The sequence below is a fragment of the Arachis hypogaea genome, chromosome 4 (assembly GCF_003086295.3).
Source record: "Arachis hypogaea cultivar Tifrunner chromosome 4, arahy.Tifrunner.gnm2.J5K5, whole genome shotgun sequence".
NCBI lineage: Eukaryota > Viridiplantae > Streptophyta > Magnoliopsida > Fabales > Fabaceae > Arachis > Arachis hypogaea.
The window spans coordinates 65,497,656-65,502,751 of record NC_092039.1 but is presented as its reverse complement, the minus strand read 5'-3'; the positions used below and the strand labels follow the sequence as shown (position 1 = coordinate 65,502,751).

The 5,096-nt window shown below is 39.8% G+C and overlaps 1 non-coding gene across 1 annotated transcript; it reads left to right on the top strand.

Moving 5' to 3' along the window:
* The first annotated feature begins 2,504 nt into the window (after nt 1–2,504).
* Nucleotides 2,505–2,612, top strand: LOC112798935 (small nucleolar RNA R71). The gene has a single exon (XR_003200529.1). It is a non-coding gene; the product is annotated as a small nucleolar RNA R71 (small nucleolar RNA).
* Nucleotides 2,613–5,096: the final 2,484 nt, after the last annotated feature.

Here is a 5,096-nt window from a genome sequence, read left to right as displayed (position 1 = left end):
CGTCCTCGAGCAAAATAAGAAAGAAGAGAGTAGAAGAAGAAAAAATGAGGAAGCAGGGAATGGCTTTGTGTTCGGCCAAAAAGGGAGAGTAGTGGTGGTTAGGTTGTGTGAAGATAAAGGGGTGAAGATGGGTTTATATAGAAGTGGGGGGGCTTGGTTCGGTCATGTATGGGTGGGTTTGGGAGGGAAAGTGATTTGAATTTGAAGGGTGAGGTAGGTGGGGTTTTATGAAGGATGGATGTGAGTGGTGAAGAGAAAGATGGGATTTGATAGGTGAAGGGTTTTTGGGGAAGAGGTGTTGAGGTGATTGGTGAATGGGTGAAGAAGAGAGAGAGTGGTGGGGTAGGTAGGGATCCTGTGGGGTCCACAGATCCTGAGGTGTCAAGGAAAAGTCATCCCTGCACCAAATGGCATGCAAAAATGCGTTTTTAGCCATTTCTGGCGTTAAACGCCGGGCTGGTGCCCATTTCTGGTGTTTAACGCCAAGTTTTTGCCCTTTACTGGTGTTTAACGCCAGTCTGGTGCCCCTTTCTGGCGTTAAATGCCCAGAATGGTGCCAGACTGGGCGTTAAACGCCCAACAGCTAGCCTTACTGGCGTTTAAACGCCAGCACGCTCTCCTCCATGGTGTGCTGTTCTTCTTTCTGCTTTTCATTCTGTTTTTTGCTTTTTTCATTGATTTTGTGACTTCTCAGGATCATCAACCTACAAAAAATATAAAATAACAAAGAAAAATATATAAAATATAACATTGGGTTGCCTCCCAACAAGCGCTTCTTTAATGTCAGTAGCTTGACAGAGGGCTCTCATGGAGCCTCACAGATACTCAGAGCAATGTTGGAACCTCCCAACACCAAACTTAGAGTTTGAATGTGGGGGTTCAACACCAAACTTAGAATTTGGTTGTGGCCTCCCAACACCAAACTTAGAGTTTGACTGTGGGGGCTCTGTTTGGCTCTGTTTTGAGAGAAGCTCTTCATGCTTCCTCTCCATGATGACAGAGGGATATCCTTGAGCCTTAAACACCAAGGATTCTTCATTCACTTGAATGATCAACTCTTCTCTATCAACATCAATCACAGCCTTTCTGTGGCTAGGAAGGGTCTGCCAAGGATGATGGATTCATCCATGCACTTCCCAGTCTCTAGGACTATGAAATCAGTAGGGATGTAGTGGTCTTCAACTTTTACCAGAACATCCTCTACAAGTCCATAAGCTTGTTTTCTTGAGTTGTCTGCCATCTCTAGTGAGATTTTTGCAGCTTGCACCTCAAAGATCCCTAGCTTCTCCATTACAGAGAGAGGCATGAGGTTTACACTTGACCCTAAGTCACACAAGGCCTTCTTGAAGGTCATGGTGCCTATGGTACAAGGTATTGAAAACTTCCCAGGATCTTGTCTCTTTTTGAGGTAATTTCTGCCTAGACCAGTTATCCAATTCTTTGGTGAGCAAAGGGGATTCATCCTCCCAAGTCTCATTTCCAAATAACTTGTCATTTAGCTTCATGATTTCTCCAAGGTATTTAGCAACTTGCTCTTCAGTGACATATTCATCCTCTTCAGAGGAAGAATACTCATCAGAGCTCATGAATGGCAGAAGTAAGTCCAATGGAATCTCTGTGGTCTCATTTTGAGCTTCAGATTCCTATGGTTCCTTATTGGGGAACTCATTGAAGGTCAGTGGACGTCCATTGAGGTCTTCCTCAGTGGCGTTCACTGCCTCTTCCTCCTCTCCAAATTTGGCCATGTTGATGGCTTTGCATTCTCCTTTTGGATTTTCTTCTGTATTGCTTGGAAGAGTACTAGGAGGGAGTTCAGTAATTTTCTTGCTCAGCTGACCCACTTGTGCCTCCAAATTTCTAATGGAGGACCTTGTTTCAGTCATGAAACTTTGAGTGGTTTTGATTAGATCAGAGACCATGGTTGCTAAGTCAGAGGTATTCTGCTTAGAATTCTCTGTCTGCTGCTGAGAAGAAGATGGAAAAGGCTTGCTATTGCTAAATCTGTTTCTTCCACCATTATTGTTGTTGAAACCTTGTTGAGGTCTCTGTTGATCCTTCCATGAAAGATTTGGATGATTTCTCCATGAAGGATTATAGGTGTTTCCATAGGGTTCTCCCAGGTAATTCACCTCTTCCATTGAAGGGTTCTCAGGATCATAAGCTTCTTCCTCAGATGAAGCTTCCTTAGTACTGCTTGGTGCATTTTGCATTCCAGACAGACTTTGAGAAATCATATTGACTTGTTGAGTCAATATTTTGTTCTGAGCCAGTATGGCATTCAGAGTGTCAATCTCAAGAACTCCTTTCTTCTGATTTGTCCCATTGTTCACAGGATTCCTTTCAGAAGTGTACATGAATTGGTTATTTGCAACCATTTTAATTAGTTCTTGAGCTTCTGTAGGCGTCTTCTTCAAATGAAGAGATCCTCCAGCAGAGCTATCCAAAGACATCTTGGACAGTTCAGACAGACCATCATAGTAAATACCTATAATGCTCCATTCAGAAAGCATGTCAGAGGGACATTTTCTGATTAATTGTTTGTATCTTTCCCAAGCTTCATAGAGGGATTCTCCTTCCTTCTGTCTGAAGGTTTGGACTTCCACTCTAAGCTTACTCAATTTTTGAGGTGGAAAGAACTTTGCCAAGAAGGCATTGACTAGCTTTTCCCAAGAGTTCAGGCTTTCTTTAGGTTGTGAGTCCAACCATGTCCTAGCTCTGTCTCTTACAGCAAAAGGGAATAGCATAAGTCTGTAGACCTCAGGGTCAAGCCCATTAGTCTTGACAGTGTCACAGATTTGCAAGAATTCAGCTAAAAACTGATGAGGATCTTCCAATGGAAGTCCATGGAACTTGCAATTCTGTTGCATTAGAGAAACTAATTGAGGCTTAAGCTCAAAGTTGTTTGCTCCAATGGCAGGGATAGAGATGCTTCTCCCATAGAAGTTGGGAGTAGGTGCAGTAAAGTCACCCAGCACCTTCCTTGCATTGTTGGCATTGTTGTTGTTTTCGGCTGCCATAGGTTCTTCTTCTTTGAAGATTTCTGTTAGGTCCTCTACAGAGAGTTGTGCCTTGGCTTCTCTTAGTTTTCGCTTCAAGATCCTTTCAGGTTCAGGGTCAGCGTCAACAAGAATGCTTTTGTCTCTGCTTCTGCTCATATGAAAGAGAAGAAAACAAGAAAATGTGGAATCCTCTATGTCACAGTATAGAGATTCCTTGAGGTGTCAGAGGAAAAGAAAAATAGAAGGCAGAAGTAGAAGAATTCGAACTTATCAAAGAAGATGGAGTTCGAATTGTGCATTAAGGAATAGTGTTAGTCCAAAAATAGAAGGATATGAGAAGAAGGGAAGTAATTTTCGAAAATTAAGTAAAAGATTTTGAAAACATTTTGAAAAACTTTAATTGATTTTTGAAAACGATGATTGCGGAAGAAGTGAAGTGATTTTTGGAAAAGAATTTGAAATTAGAAATCAAAAAGATTTGATTGAAAGCTATTTTGAAAAAGATGTGGTTAAGAAGATATGATTAGTTTTAAAAAGATGTGATTGAGAAGATATGATTTGAAAAACATTTTAAAAAAAAGATTTTGAAAATTAATGACTTGGCTAACAAGAAAAGATATGATTCAAACATTAAACCTTTCTCAACAGAAAAGGCAACATACTTGAAATGTTGAACCAAATCATTAATTGATAGCAAGTATCTTTGAAAAAAAGAAAGAAATTGATTTTGAAAAAGATTTGATTGAAAAGATATGATTTGGAAAAGATTTGATTTTGAAAAATTTTGAAAACCTGAAAAAATTTGCATTGAAAACAAAATCTTCCCTCTTGTGCCATCCTGGCGTTAAACGCCCAGAATGGTGCACATTCTGGCGTTTAACGCCCAAATCACTACCCTTTTGGGCGTTAAACGCCCAACCAGGCACCCTGGCTGGCGTTTAAACGCCAGTCTGTCCTTCTTCACTGGGCGTTTTGAACGCCCAGCTTTTTCTGTGCAATTCCTCTGCTGAATGTTCTGAATCTTCAATTCTCTGTATTATTGACTTGAGAAGACAAAAATTAAAAATATTTTTGGATTTTTAATAGTGAGGAATAATCAAAATGCAACTAGAATCAAATAACAATGCATGCAAGACACCAAACTTAGCAGTTTGTATACTACTGACACTAATGAGAATGCATATGAGACACATAAACACTCAAGTCAAGAGAATTTAAAAATCAGAGCAATGAAATCATCAAGAACAACTTGAAGATTAAATGAAGACAAATGCATGAATGCAAAAAGAACAGAAACATGCAATTGACACCAAACTTAAAATGAGACACTAGACTCAAACAAGAAATATTTTTGGATTTTATGATTTTGTAATTTTTTTGTGTGATTTTCGAAAATTAAGTGGAAAAAGAAAATAAAGGTATCAAAATTCTTAATGAGAATTCCAGGAATCATGCAATGTTTAGTCTAAGACTCCGGTCCAGGAATTAGACATGGCTTCACAGCCAGCCAAGCTTTCAAGGAAAGCTTCGGTCCAAAACACTAGACATGGCCAATGGCCAGCCAAGCCTTAGCAGATCACTGCTCCAAAAGCAAGATTGATAGAAATCAACAAGCTCTTGTGATGATAAGTTGAAACCTCGGTCCAATGAAATTAGACATGGCTTCACAGCCAGCCAGACTTCAACAAATCATCATGAAACTCTAGAATTCATCTTCAAGAATTCTGAAAAAAAAAATACCTAATCTAAGCAACAAGATGAACCTTCAGTTGTCCAAACTCAACAATCCCCGGCAACGGCGCCAAAAACTTGGTGCACGAAATTGTGATCAATACTTTTCACGAATCATATAATCCCCGGTAATGAATCCAAAAACTTGGTGTTCAATACCATGGCATAAACACAACTTCGCACAACTAACCAGCAAGTGTACTGGGTCGTCCAAGTAATAAACCTTACGCGAGTAAGGGTCGATCCCACAGAGATTGTTGGTATGAAGCAAGCTATGGTCACCTTGTAAATCTTAGTCAGGCAAACTCAAATGGATATGGGTGATATACGAATAAAACATAAAGATAAAGATAGAGATACTTATGC